Raw genomic sequence first — 15,952 nt, forward strand, 5'->3', positions numbered from 1 at the left:
TGAGGGTTAGACTGTTTTCTAAAAGTGCATGGTTACGAGGGGTCTCTTTTCTAAACTAAACATATTCGTCGATGAGAAGCAAGAATTAATTGCAGAAAGACATGATAGGGCTAAGGAGGATAAGGCTAAAAGTCGTTGATTCATAAAGAAGAACTGATAAATAACATCAGAAATTAATAACATCACTGCGAAAGGAGGGATGTGTAAGAGTGAACACGTCCCGGCGATGAATTGGAGAAAGTCCCGGGAGAAAGAGAAAAGTTGCTGCTCAGATACAATACCGGGAAGAGAAGGGGAAAGAACTCAAAGAACTCGGAAAGAAACAGTAATGGAAAAGTCGGGGATGAGAGAGAGAGAGAGAGAGAGAGAGAGAGAGAGAGAGACAGAGAGAGAGAGAGACCTTGTGACGAGTGACCGAGGTACTGATAAGCGATGGAGGAAATTACGTGCAAACAATACGAGTAGAATAAATATCTCTCACGTCAATTCCTGAATGGCGACAGTGAGAAAATAGTCGACAGTGCCTTTCTAATTTTGATTACGTGTTATGTTCTTGCCATGCCCAGACAAATCCTTCAGCTTGGGAGAGGCTTTTGGAACTGTTAGTGTTGGACATAGCCTTTGTTAACCTGTTCTGTAGTGATGTGTGATGACGTCTTCCGTTAGTTTATTCTTGCAACCTTCTGACAATTTATTGAAGCTTAGGAGAGATTTTTCATACTGCAGGGGTATTAAAAAAGCTTCATTAATCCCTTCGAAACTTCTCCAGTTTCAAAAGTCTCTCTTGTGCTGAATAAAATCGTCTCAGGATAAAAGGAAGAATTCTAAAAGACGCATATTTCAGTAGGTATTATAGGTCTCAAATTCAACTCCATAATACCATTCAAAACTTTACCAAGCCTTTTTTGTTATTCTTGTATCCAACTACCCTCGCTGCTTCTTTTAATGCTCTTTTGGAAAATGTTATCTATTTTCACTTATGTTTGACTGACTGATTAACTCTTCAACACCATATTGTCTGTAGGCAGTGCAGTCTTTCAACCTCGAGACAATTATATTTAGCTTTATACACCTTAGTACAAAAGAGGCTAATCTATCTATCTATCTATTGCCAGACGCCTCAATCCCGTTTGGGGTGGCCACAAACAAATCGCCTCCAAGTCGCCCTGTCCCCCGCCATTTCACTGCCCTGCTCCCAACTCACACCCCCCTCTCTCATATACCTCTCCACCTCATCCCTCCATCTCATCCTCGGCCTCCCCCTCCCTCTTCCCCCTTCCACCTCACTCACATACACTCTCTTCGTCAGTCTTTCACCCTCCATCCTCTCCACATGGCCAAACCACCTCAGTGTGTTCCTCATAACGCTTCCTATCACATCCACATTCACACCACAACGCACCTTTATATCCTCATTCGTCAGCCTGTCTCTCCACGTGACTCCACAGACTCCTCTTAAATAACTCATTTTCACTGCTCTCACTCTTGACTTGTGTCCTTCCAACAATGTCCAAGCTTCACTTCCGTACGTTAGAGTTGGTATCACAATACTGTCATGTAGTAACTTTTTCACTTTCATGCTCACTTCCCTGTTTCTTATCACTGCTTTCAAAGAACCAGCAACCTTTCTTCCCTGCTGTACCCTTTCAAGCACTTCACCCTCCAAACCTCCATCCTTACTCATCACACTACCCAAGTACTTAACGTACTCACATTTTCCAATTCCTCACCATCCAACCTCGCTGTACATTCACTAACTTCATCTCTCTCAAAGACCATCACTACTCTTCCCTACATTCACCTTTAGGTTCCGTTTCTTACACACTCTCTCAAACTCATCCACCAAGCCTTGCAGCTCCCCTTCGTCTTCACTCAACAACACAGTATCATCTGCAAACAACAGTACAGGGAATTTCCAAACACTATCCTCTCTCACCAGGGACACTCCAACATCCACTACCCTACCTTGTACCTCTTTTATTACCCCATCCATGTACAGATTGAACAACCATGGAGACATGACACATCCCTGTTTCAAACCAACTTTCAAAGAGAAAAATTCACTTAGTTCACCATCCACACGCACTGCAGCCTTCGCACCATCGTACATACTCTTCACAGCATTCAACAACTTCCCATCTACTCCATATACCCTTAACACTTTCCACAATCCTTGTCTATCCACCCTGTCATATGCTTTCTCCAAATCCATGAAAGCCGCATACAACTTCTTTCCCTTCTCTAGAAACTTTTCCACTAAAGATCTAAGAATGAATATCTGATCTACACAACCTCTTCCCTTCCTAAAGCCTCCCTGTTCTTCTCCAACTAATTTCTCTGTTCTTTCTCTAACTCTGTCTATAAGTAGCCTACCATACACTTTTCCTATTATACTAAGAAGACAAATGCCCCTATGATTACCACACACTTCTTTTTCCCCTTTTCCATTGTACAAGGGAATAATTATACATGACTTCCAATCCTCCGGGACTCTACCTTCCTCCCAGGCCAATCTGCACATCTTCCACATCCATTCTACTACTATCTCTCCCCCATGCTTCATCATTTCACCACACACTCCATCAATTCCTGGGGCTTTCCCCGATTTAACTTTCTTCATTGCTTCCACAACTTCTATCCTACTGATTTCTTCCTGTCTTCTCACCTCCCTCCTTCTCCCAGCCATTCCCCAGCCACTTATACTCGCATTACTTCCATCCTCTACGTTCAACAATTCCTTACAGTGTTCTCTCCATCTGCTCACTTTTTCTCCCTTCTCCACTAGTAATCTACCATTTTTATTTTTCACTCCCCTGCTAATAAAGACTGTAAAAAATCGTTCCAGTTCGAAAAGTCTTTCTTGGGCAAAAAGTAATATTTGGAAGATGGCAGGAGAAAGATGACCAAAAAAAAAAAAAAATCTAAAGAACATATCAAGATTACTGTCGTTGTTTTTCTGTTATCTTCTACTTTATACATTAAGTGAACCAATTTATTCTTAGCTAGGAAGCTCACCTCTAACGCTCTCCCTCTTACAGTTAAAAGATTGTGCAGTTTTTCTTTAACCAGTCTTTTCCTCTCCATCCTGAAATCTAATGCATCTTGATATCTCACAGTTTTGTCGTCGGTCTTTACGTTCACTTCGTTATATAGTAACGTTACATTACTCACTGTATCACCTTTGTCAGTGGATATAAAATATGTTTCGTTCTTTATATCACCATCTACTTCATTTCAACGGCACATCCAACTAAGCTTTCATCTGATAGTCTATTTTTTTTTTCCATTTCTAGAAGCTTTGCCTCTGACGCTGAAGGTATCAAGTTCTGAACGCTCTGTACCAATACACCTACATTTTTCCTAACTGGCTTTGATCTCCAATCACAAACGTGTATTGAGTTTTCTTTCTTTTCTTTCTTGTTTTTCTACTCCTCTACTCTCCTATAAAACTTTTATGTCGTATACGTCGAATAACTTCCTTTATTTTTTTAATTTCTTGATACAAAATGACAAAATTGAACCAGCTGGAAATTTGATTTTAAAAATAAATCCTACACCATAGGCTTCACACTCCTCTGCAGCATTTAACTATCAGACTTTTATTTTTGATCCAGCCTTCTGATCCCACTAAAATATATGCTATCCCGCTTCACATCTCCGTCGTTCAAAAACATGAACCTAGATTCTTAACCATCCAAACCGTGTGTTTCAGGGTTCTGTTTCCTATTGCAGCCAGGTCATATCAAGTGATTCTCAGCATCACTTGGTCTGGAGTAGGGACTGAACTTATAAACCGTTCTAAGCTAAATTGTGCGTAAAATTGCTGGCATGAGTATTTTTCTTTACTCATATCGCGGCACATACGCTTCACAATCAAACAAGTGAATACCAAAACGAAAAATATGACAACAGTAATATGCTTCCTGATATTAACTGTGGCGGAATTTTGTTTATCATAAATATTTGAATAAGATCCTTCATGAACATGGCCCTAGATCTGCTGGGAACCAAGTGTCATAAGCTTATTGAGTTTGTAAAAGTTAGAAGTTTAAAAGATGTTTCACTTACTGCCATAACTTGTTCTCGGCCTGCTGGAGGTGTGGTGACCCAAACCACTCTCTCAGAGGACATCAATCTGGAATGAACTCGGAATGCCAGCTACGAGACCTCCAATGGTTTTGAATGTAAATTTTGGTTAAAACCTTTGTCAGGGTCCAAAGTGTCGTTGTATACGTGCATACACACAGGCATACAGCTTATAAATGTGTAGATACACACAAATATATGTATACAATTTCAACGTGATTAGTAGTTTACAGCAGATACAGCTACTTGTGTTATACTTCACACACGTTGGCTCCTAATGATATCACGCTGGGAACACTTTCTGTGCTGTTCCCTAAACTCTTCTATACTGTTTAACTTAATTTGGCCAATAGTTACAATTTCTCCATCTTGAATACAGAGCTGTAAGAAGAGATCAGCACCAGAGTATTATGCTAGTCACAAAGAAGTGCTGTGGAAAGGATGTAGGAGTGTAGCGTTACTATTTTTTTATGCAATGAAGAAGGAACCAAAGGTCAGGAGCCCGCAAACCGTTCCTTCCAAGAAAAATACAAAAAAACACAACAGACAGCCAAATTCAAGATCCATTCATTTCGAGATGCCTGGACGCACTGCGTGTGAAAGACTGGAGATCATAGGAAGTAGGAAATACATACAGAGGGAGACAGTTTCAGAGCTGACTACATGAAAAAGTTGTACAAAAAAATGACAAAAATTTCACTACATGAAGGTGCACGAACCATGTCTCGTTACTATGGCTCAAGTGGTCACCGAGATAAGGAAGTATGTATGCCATTTTAAGGCAGTTTTCCAGTGAAGACGGTTAACAAATACTGCCTGATTACAAGTATTTGCCAACAGTGGAATGCTTAATATGTGCATGTATTTGTTTGTGTCAAACTTCAAAGGCCCGTAAAATATGCACTGAGCGATGAAAGCAATATAAAACAGTGGTACACAGTATAGTCTATATAACACCTACGGAATAGTCAGTTTTAAATACTGGACTTAAGGACACTTTGAGATTTTTTTTTTCAGTACAACCTACATTATTATTACTATTATTATTATTATTATTATTATTAATTATTATTATTATTATTATTATTATTATTATTAATTATTATTATTATTATTATTATTATTATTATCATCATCATCATCATAATTATAATTATTATTATTATTATTATTATTATTACTATTGTGGTAGGTGGGTGGGCTCACAATCCACTCACTCGATGTAGTGCTGCTGTCGGGTGTTTGCCCTTTCCTCCATCCTCCTTTCCTTCCATTCTCTTCTGTCTTCCTTTCCTTCATTCTTTCCTTGTCCTTCTGCCAAGGGGTAACTTTACACTCCCTCTTCTGTCTTTTCTTCATTCTTTCCTCTTCCTTCTGCCTATGGGTGACTCTACACTGAGTGACAAGCCAAATGGTTTCCTGTACACCAGGAAACCATTTAATACGCTGGGTGGTAACCATATAACCAAATTTTGGCGCCTGGTGATTTAGTGGGTAATCATTGCGCTCCAATCTGATTGAACCGGTGAAGGTTTATATCCAAGGGATGGTTGGGGTTGATTGCTCATGCAATGCCACTCAGGGATGAGTAAGGCTGGTCACTCATCTTAAATGTCGGGACCAACTGCCTAGCCCCGGGCTCCTACGCTCCTCATGGGGCAATGCAGGATTGGATGATGGATGGATTATTTTTATTATTATTATTATTATTATTATTATTATTACTACTACTACTACTACTACTACTATTATTATTATTATTATTATTATTATTATTATTATTATTATTTTATTATTATTATTATTCGCATGGAATGACAAACTGACTAATGAGGAAGTGAAGGAGCGTTGTGGTGTGGATGTGGATGTGACAGGAAGCGTTAAGGGAAACACTGAGGTGGTTTGGCCACGTGGAGAGGATAGAGAGCGAGAGACTGACGAGAAGAGTGTAAATGGGTGAGGTGGAGGGGGAGGAGAAGGAGGAGAAGGCCAAGGATGAGATGGGGGATGGAGTGGAGAGGTATATGAGAGAGGGGGATGTGAGCTGGGAGCAGGGCAGCGAAATGGCGGGGGAAAGAGTGACATGGAGGCGATTTGTTTGTGGCCATCCCTTACGGGATTAAGACGTCTGGCAATAGATTGATAGACAGAGAGAGAGAGATAGATAGATAGTTATTATTATCATTAGTGGAATTTGTCATCTCCAAAACAAAAACCAGTACACCCAGGAACAGGAAGTTTTAGTATGTTTTAAGATCTCACCCGAGGCAATGCATATTAAGTTCCTGACGTCTGAAGTCCATTGGTCAGGTCATCAAACTGGAAATTGGTGGATGTCTGAAAAATAATTTTAAAAACCTCCAGTTGGACTGAACGTAGAGCTCTAAGATTTTGTTCAGAACATTGGATTCTTATGGAAAATTAAAGTTGTTCATTGGATTAAAATCCCCATGGCCATTTAAGATTTATTAGATCTCGTTTAAAGGCCGCCTTTGGCGGCCTCCGGTCGATGTCAAAAGGCGAGAAATGAGTCATAAGTCGGGAACCGGTGGCCCGATTGGACTGGATTTTGTTTTATTTTTTAAGTTACAGCATCTTAACGATATTCTTGCTCAAAAAAAAAAAAAAAAAAAAAAAAAGAGCTACGTTGCTCCGTTTTTGCTGTGTTACAGTAACAAACAAACTAACAAACATACAGAAATCGGATCATTATAATATAGATACATGAAGTTTTTACGTTTTTTTTTTTCTAAACAATCAAAAAAATTCACCTCCCTAACCGCTCAGCCAAATGAACTGGGAGTTTGCATGCATCCCCAGACACCTATTGGAAAAATGGCTAGCTCCATAAATCGGAGAGGCTTAACAGTTTGACTGCCATGCTGAATATAGATGAAAGCTTGTTAAAAACGTCCAAAACTCATTTTCTCAATAACCACTGAACCAGCTGAACTGCGACTTTACGTATCGCACCAAAACCTGATTATTCATACATGATGTTTGCCTCATATTCAGTGGTGGATTACTTTGGCAGACATATTGAATGACAGTATTTAATCTGTAAAAAAAAGTCCACATGTCAAAAAGCACTATGGGGTGGTACTACTACTCTGCGGCCAGGTTGTGTTAGGAAGAATACTGCCACCGTATTCCCTGCGTGTCGTAAAAGGCGACTAAAAGGGGCGGGGTGAGGGGACTAGGGACCCCCTCCTCTGTTTTTTAGTTCCTAAAAAGAGACAGGCCAGAGAAAGGGATGGGGGATGGAGTTATCCCCGTACCCTGAAGATTGGGTCTATGAATGTGCGTGGATGTAGTACAATTGAGGCTAAATGGGAGGAGATTGGGAGAATGTTTGTGAGAAGAAAGTTGGATGTGTTAGCTTTGAGTGAAACGAAGATGAAAGGGAAGGGGGAATCTATGTTTGGAAGTGTGAATGGAAGATTGTCAGGTGTTGATAGAGGAAGGGCAAGAGAAGGTGTGGCCTTGTTAGTGAGTCCGGAAGTACAGCAGTGTGTGATTGAATAGAAGGAGGTGTCATCAAGACTGATGTGGGTGAAAGCGAAATTTGAACGTGAGTTGTGGGTGTTTGTGAGTGCATATGGGCCTGGTAGTGAAAGGGATGAACAAGAGAGGGAGTCTTTCTGGAATGATGTTGATGAGTGTCTGCAGAGTTTTGGAGCGAATGTGAATGTGGTAATGATTGGAGATCTGAATGCTAGAGTGGGAAATGTAGCAGTTGAAGGCGTAGTTGGTATGCATGGTCTGCCTGGAAGAAATGAAAATGGGGAACGAATGATAGCGATGTGTGTTGAGCGAGAGATGGTGATTGGGAATACTCTGTTTGAGAAGAAAGATATTTATAAGTATACATGGGTGAGACAGGAGGGTGGAAGGGTTGTTGATAGAGCCTTGATGGACTATGTGGTTGTGTCTAGGAATGTAATAGGAAGATTGTTGGATGTGAGAGTTCTGAGAGGGGAGGGTGGAGGTATGTCTGACCACTACTTGGTGGAGGGAAAGTTAAGAGTAGGTAAGAGATGGGTGAGAGCTAGGAGGGTTAGGTGTGGCAGGGAGGTTTTGAAAGTGAGTGAGTTGGATAAAAGAGAGAAAAAGATAGAGTATCAGGAGAAATTGAAAGATGAGTGGAACGCAGTGAAAGATCGGGAAAATGGCAGCGTGGAGGAGGAATGGCAGTTGTTTAAGAGTGCTGTGGTGGGGCATGCAGAAGAGGTGTGTGGTGTGAGACGTGTGGGTGGTGGTGTAAGAAAAGGAAGTGAATGGTGGTGCGAGGAAGTAAGTATGGCCGTGGCTGAGAAGAGACGTGCATATGAAGTGTGGCTGCAGAGGAAGGATGAGATGTCATATGAAAGGTATAAGGAAAAGAGGAATAGAGCGAGAAGGGCTGTGCGTGATGCTAAAGTGGCAGCAGATGAGAGGTGGGGTAGGCAGCTGACAGAGAATTTTCAACAGAATAAGAAAATGTTTTGGAAGGAGGTGAAAAGGGTGCGAAAGGGAGAGTCTGGGAAGGAAGAACGAGTAAAAGCAGAGGATGGAAGGATGTTAATTGAGATAGATGCAGTAAGGAAGAGATGGGCAGAGTATTTTGAAAGATTGTTAAATGTAGAGGAGGAAAGGGTGGCTGAGATTGTGGCAGATAGAAGGGTGCAAGGAATAAATGTGTTGGGAGAGTTGAATGATTCTTTGATCACGAAGGAGGAAGTGGAGAAGGCAGTAAAGGAGATGAAAACAGGGAAAGCTGCAGGTATGGATGGGTGTGCTGTGGAATGCCTGAAGGGTGGTGGAGTGACTATTGTTGACTGGTTAGTAAGATTATTGAATGTGTGCTTTGAGAAAGGTATGGTGCAAATTGACTGGGCAAGTGCTTGTGTGGTCCCGTTGTATAAAGGCAAGGGTGATAAGTATGAATGTACTAGCTTTAGGGGTATAAGTCTGTTGAGTGTTGTAGGTAAAGTGTATGGTAGAGTGTTAATTATGAGAGTTAGAGAGGGTACAGAGGGAGTGATTAGTGATGAGCAGTGTGGCTTCAGGAGAGGGAGGGGATGCATTGATCAGGTGTTTGCTGTGAGACAAGTGTGTGAAAAGTATTTAGCGAAAGGCAAGGATGTGTTTTGGGCATTTATGGATTTAGAGAAAGCGTATGATAGAATTGATAGGGAGGCTTTTTTGGACTGTTTTTAGATTGTTTGGACTTGATGGTAGGTTGCTAAAAGGGGTGAAAAGTATTTATGTAAATAGTAGAGCGTGTGTAAGAGTGGGAAATTCTGTGAGTGATTGGTTTCCCGTGAGAGTGGGGCTGCGACAGGGATGTGTGATGTCGCCTTGGTTGTTTAATATTTACATGGATGGTGTTGTAAGGGAGGTGAATGCAAGAGTTTTAGGTGGTCTGAGTCTGGTAAATGTTGATGGAGGAGAGTGGAATCTGAAGCAGCTGCTGTTTGCAGATGATACTGCACTGGTGACTGATTCAGAGGAGAGATTGAGACAGTTGGTAGAGGAGTTTGGAAGGGTGTGTGAAAGGAGGAAATTGAAAGTAAATGAGAATAAGAGTAAAGTGATGAAGTGTGCGAGGTTGATAGATGGTAGGGGGATGAATATAGTTTTGAATGGTGAGATGCTTGAGGAGGTAGATTGTTTTAAATATCTAGGGTCACATGTTGCTGTGGATGGAAGAATAGATGCAGAAGTGAAGTTTAGAATAAATGAAGTAGGAAAGGTGCTGGGAGGAATGAAAAAAGTGTTTAAATGTCGTTCGCTTAGAATAGATGTAAAGAGAAGGCTGTATGAGGGTGTTGTGGTACCGACTGCGTTATATGGGGCTGAAACATGGAATATGGGTGTAGCAGAGAGGAAAAGTTTGAATGTAATGGAGATGAGATGTCTGAGGAGTATGTGTGGAGTGACGCGTATGGATCGAGTGCGAAATGATGAAGTGCGAAGGAGAACTGGAGTTGTTCGGTAGATGGCTGGTAGAGTTGAGCAGAGGGTGTTGCAATGGTTTGGGCATATGGAGAGAATGGATAATGAGCGATTGGTGAAAAAGATAACTAGATCTGATGTGAGAGGTGTAAGACTGAGAGGAAGACCACGAATAGGATGGATGGACAGTGTGAAGAGAGCGCTGGATGCGAGAGGGATGTCCGTTGAGCAAGGAAGAGTGGCTGTGCGTGACAGAAATAAATGGAGAGAAATTGTGAATGAATAAGTGATGACTCAGCCCTGAGGGGATATTCTCCCGCATTTGGTCTGATCAGCTAGTCAGGTCAGGTGCGGGTAAGGGGATGGGTCTGTTATGATGTGGCATGGGTAAACCAGTTCTGCTGTCGGGCCCTGCTGTGGATGTCACTGCTTGCATTGCGCAGTTGACCCTTGTGCGGTGTGATGCGGTGAGGATCTGTCCGTTCTCCCCTTTGGGGCTAAGATGCGAATGAATGTGTTTGAATGGATGAGTAAATGGAGAGTGAGTCGTCCTGTCTCGGCTACCTCCCTTTCCTTGGGGGAAGCAGCCTAGGTATATAGATAGATAGATGATTTCTGGGACATACCTTCATCTGTATGATATGAATCGATCGTTACTGACCTTCATGGATCTAAAGGACCTGAAATGACCAAAGTTGGCACATTTCGGAAACCATTGTACTGATGAGGCTGACATTGGCGTATGATTTCACTGGCATGATCCGAAATTGGAAGTAGACCAGGAGAGATCCACTGGATATGAACTGACCAGAAAGGATGTGAAAGAATCTGAATTTCCTGATACATTTCTGATGTGATGTAAGAGGATCTAACTGAATCTGACTGGGTGAAAACGGTCTGAATTAATCCGAAGTAATCTGATTTAACCCATATATCTTAGACGACGGAATCAAATTAGACCTGAACGAACCTAATACGTTGCAAATATGGCTCTGGGGACAGGTTTGATAGTCCGTTCCCTGGAGTTCATCAGTCCTCCTACCTGCTAACCTCTTTCACATGTCACCAATTCGGGGCTAAAAACCACCTTTCATATTGAATATATGTTCAGGAGTGGTGTGACGGCACTCGTGAGGGTGTTATTAGGACATGTCACTGAGTCATGTGGAAGATCATTAAATCTTCAAAGCCCAAGGATGCTGCATGTAGGGTTTTGTAGGAAGGGATTCAGCGTCTCTTTGCCTACCGGCTTGTAGTCAGGAAGCTCATTAGTCCAAACTTTATGGTGTTCTCCTCATTTAAATCCTGAAAATGCCGCAAACTGTCACCTGTAGGTGAATCTGGACATTAGATCGATTAAGTCTCTTTCAACATGCTTCAAATCAGACTGTTCCCTCCCTCAGCCTTGGGCCGAACTTGCGTCCTTTCACATCACGTCTCCATCCACTTGTCCACCAATTCCCCCACCTCACCTGAATGTACTGGACCTCACTGGCTCTGAATGGCCCTTGCCTAAACTGACCTCCATTGATCGGACTAGGCCGGACTGGATGTGAAGGGCCTGAATAGAATTAAAGTGATCTGAATGAACCTCAATGGCTATTAATCCGTTCACTCCGATGACATATTTTATTGGTATGGTCTAGCTATCTCTAGAGGAATATATCTAGACGGGGCACATCTCTCGTACTGAAGGGGTGGTTGAACGCTATATCCAGCCCCTCTAACTGGAAAAATCTCTCCTAAGACAAATAAAAATCTCTGGAGACAGCAATGATATATTATCAAATCCGCCATTGTAGTTAAGAGATTGATGGCCCCAACTGGACCTCTAGATAAAATTGGCCCTAAACCACTCTGACAGAACTGAAATGAATCTGAAGGGCCCAAATGAGCCTAATTGTGTGTGTGTGTGTGTGTGTGTGTGTGTGTGTGTGTGTGTGTGTGTGTGTGTGTGTGTGTGTGTGTGTGTGTGTGTGTGTGTGTGTGTGTGTGTGTGTGTGTGTGTGTGTGTGTGTGTGTGTGTGTGTGTGTGTGTGTGTGTGTGTGTGTGTGTGTGTGTGTGTGTGTGTGTGTGTGTGTGTGTGTGTGTGTGTGTGTGTGTGTGTGTGTGTGTGTGTGTGTGTGTGTGTGTGTGTTTTACTGGAGAGTGATGCCTTCTTGTTGTGGCAGCGGTATAACAGGTTGGCCTACTGTCCAGTTATACGAATATCCCTCAACTCGTTCCCTATCCCCCGAAAGGTGGATGGTAGTCTGCAGGACGAGGGCAGTTTCAGCCTTCAGTCCGCCTGGTTCACGTTCAAGAAGCCTGGGTTTGCTTGTGCTGCTGCTGCTGCTGCTGCTGCTGCTGCTGCTGCTACTACTACTACTACTACTACTACTACTACGACTACGACTACTACTGCTACTACGACTACTACTGCTACTACTACTACAACTTACTACCCCAAAATGAACCCACAGCAATTAGCCTCGGCCTGACCTAAGCTGATTTAACCGAAGCAAATGGAATGTGAGAGGCATGCATTGTTATGGAGAGGTTTGAATGAACTTTATGTACAAGGTGGTGTGAAAATGACTCCAGCGAATTTTGAAAGGGATCGTGAAATTTTACCAATGACCGTTTTAGGGATCAAGGAACCCATGAATTCGTGTATATTTGGCTAGTTCATAAGCACACAAATTGGAATGGAAAACCTTTAATAATTTAGGTACAACAAAGTCTCAAAATTTCTTGGGGACATCTGGTATCTCCACTAATATTCTGTGTAATATGTTTTCTTACTTCTTCTAGTCCGTCCTCTTCCTCATCTTCTTCATCTTCTTTTTTCCATGTTTTGCGAATATGGAGGATCTAATATTAATATATATGTCACCTTGTCACAGTTGTGAAAAATGCATAATTATGCTTGCATAACCAAAAGAATATTCTCATGCCAGATTTGCATAACATAAAGATGGTGTTATTCATTCGCATTGTACTGTAGCTGATACTAATTTTCCTTTTATTATGAGCATGTTCAGTGAGTATGGTGGCTTAGCATTCTGATATATGACACATTATCCAACCCACTCATTTCCCAGTCCCCCATAACTTGGCCTATTATTACCCGTCCCTTCCCCGGAGGGGCACTGGGATGGGTATTATTTTCACTCGGTATGTCTGTTTGTTTGTTTGTCTGTCTGTCTGTTAACATTACACGAAAACTACTGGTGCGATTTTGACTAAACTCACAGGGATGGTGGGTTAGGATCTGATCGCCTGATTAAAATTTGGGCCAAATTGGGCCGAGGCCCAGGCTGTAGGGGACGGTTAAAAACCGTTTTTTCGCCATAACTCCTCTCAAATTCATATCGGCATGAAACCAAAGCCAAAAGGTGCATCTTTCAGATCTGCACCATATAATATGCCTCTTTACATCAGGGGGGTCACCCCCCAGTTAACGGTAAGGGAATCAATGTCAGGCGAGTCGGATCTAAAATTTCAAATGGGCATAAAATCGTCAATTTTCACCCGATTTACTCCAAACTTGATATGTGACACCTTTGACTAGATATCCTGTTGTGTTATACGTCAGCACTAAAATGACTGCCGGGGACGGGTTGGCTGTGCCTTTAGACAGCTCCTTGTTTCCTACTTTACTTTCATCAGCTGTTTTCATTTCTTCCTATTCCCTTGTGTTCCCCTCATATCATCTCTCTCTCTCTCTCTCTCTCTTTCTCTCTCGCGCGCGCAAAATATGGTGCTGAGTAATAGTCTCTTTTCCTTCCGTGTTCATTTTTTTTCTTTTCCTGCTGTTTCTTGCTGCTCTCAGGTTCTAAACTTTGGGCTCATCTGTCACCACTTCTTGTCTCCATTCTCTCTCTCTCTCTCTCTCTCTCTCTCTCTCTCTCTCTCTCTCTCTCTCTCTCATATCTACGTGTTTATCTTTATCGACTTATCCATCTACTCGTATGTCTGTCAGCTTGATTGTCTTACTTATCGTGCCATCGTGCCCTGTATTGACATGCTCTCTCTCTCTCTCTCTCTCTCTCTCCTCCATCTGTCATCCCTCCACAGCTATCATGTCAACAGTTTATATGTGTTCTGACGTGTGTTGGTCTCTCTCTCTCTCTCTCTCTCTCTCTCTCTCTCTCTCTTTCTCTCTCCTCTGCCACCATCACTTACACTGCCACCATTTCTATGACCGCTATTTCCACCACCATCTTTACCACCACTGCTGCCTCTCTGCCACCACCACCTATGTCACCACTGCCACCATCACCACCCCTACCACCACTGCTACTACCACCAACACCATGTCCGCCACCACTGCCACCACCACCCATGACATCCCTGTCTTCATGATCTCTACCATTGTTCTATGCCACTTCCATCTCCGGCACCAACTCCCCCACCATTCCTGTCACCACCACTACCTCCACATCTGCCACCCTTTACCACCACTACCTCTGCCACCATCACCCCTGCCACCCACGTCACCACCAACTCCTCCGCCTCTGCTACCTTTGCCACCACAACCACCTCTTCCACCACCACCACCTCTATTGTCAACACTGCCACAATCACCACCACTCCTTCCCATCCCATCACCACCACTAAACTTGTTACCACCACAACCTTTGCTTCTGATCGGCCACCAGCACGGGAAGCCAGGCAAGCACGGCTACCGGAGCAAATAGAATTAACCCCTTTAATTAGATGACGTACTCGTATTTCGTTGGCTTAGTCTCGCAACTCCTGGACGATTTTATTTAACCTAGAAAAATTCCCTAGTAGGGCTGAGCTTATACATTTGAATCAGCTGAGGTAGCTATTTGGTTTCATCTTGTTACTTCTGGATAATTATATTTAGCTTAGACCCTCCAGAAGTGTTGGATGTGCTGGGGAAGGACGCCTTCATGTGGTGGCACTGATGTAACCAGGCGGTGCAACTGCCTGGTTACACAAACTTCCTTCAACGACTTTCCTATCCCCCGAAAAGAGGATGGCGGTCTGCAGAAGAAAGGCCGCTGAAGCCTGATTTCTGGCAAGTTTACTTTCCAAGTAAGCCTGGTGCCACAGCAACATCAACCACAACAAGAACGAGAAGTATTGCACGCGTTAGTTAAAGCTTGAGTGGCCTAATCATTATACCCGGTAGTGTTACTTTTTCAGTCCGATTATGTACGTTATTCTTGGTGCAACTAGACGTTTTCATTCAGATTAGGAAAGAGTCTTCGAAATGGAAGGGATGGTTTTAGCCTTCATTAACCCCTACACTATTTCGTTGGTGCTAGAGAGGGATGCCTTCATTCTGTGCCACCGATATAACCTCTCTGCTGCCCTGTTATGCAAAACGTCCCTAAGTTCCCTATCCTCCGAGAGGAAGATCGTGGACTGTAGGGGAATGGCAACTTCACCTTGTAGGTTCTCGTTCATACCAGCCTGGGCTCTAACATCATAACCAACATTAACTATCAGGGTATTCCTTTATTTTGAACACAATCTTGTGACAGTACAAAATTAAAATATAAATGACATCCTCTAGCAACAGAAATTAATATACCTTTGTTACCTGCACTGAACCACTCGGCAACACGCTTTTCATCGAGTCTGGTTTTATTGGTACTGCTCTGTTTCCCCACACAACGAGAAAGCCTATCAACCCGGAGGCGATTGAATTAGTAATGCTGCCACTACTGCTTTTACACTAGATCACCACCTGCATAAGTTGTACAGAATAGACGTTGTGGTACTTCTTTTTTTCATCACTACTCTGTCTATTTGTCTACCTGCATGGTTTCCCTCACTTCCTTTCCATTGTCATTCTCTGTCTTTAGATTTGTTTTTTTCATTTTTTCCTCTCCTTCGCCTTCCTTTCTGTCAACCTGTTTGTCTGTCCAGACTTTTATCCTTTCTCTGTCTCTCTCGCTGAGTTCCTGTCTG

General features: G+C 42.6%; 1 protein-coding gene across 1 annotated transcript in view; it reads right to left on the reverse strand.

Moving 5' to 3' along the window:
* The window catches only part of LOC145408266 (uncharacterized), a 194,090-nt gene that overhangs the window by 78,517 nt on the left and 99,621 nt on the right, over positions 1-15,952 (reverse strand). The gene's annotated exons all lie outside the window — the stretch shown is intronic.

The sequence above is a fragment of the Coenobita brevimanus genome, chromosome 76, assembly GCF_032717465.1.
Source record: "Coenobita brevimanus isolate Jiangsu-jjx chromosome 76, ASM3271746v2, whole genome shotgun sequence".
In the NCBI taxonomy this organism is placed as follows: Eukaryota; Metazoa; Arthropoda; class Malacostraca; order Decapoda; family Coenobitidae; genus Coenobita; species Coenobita brevimanus.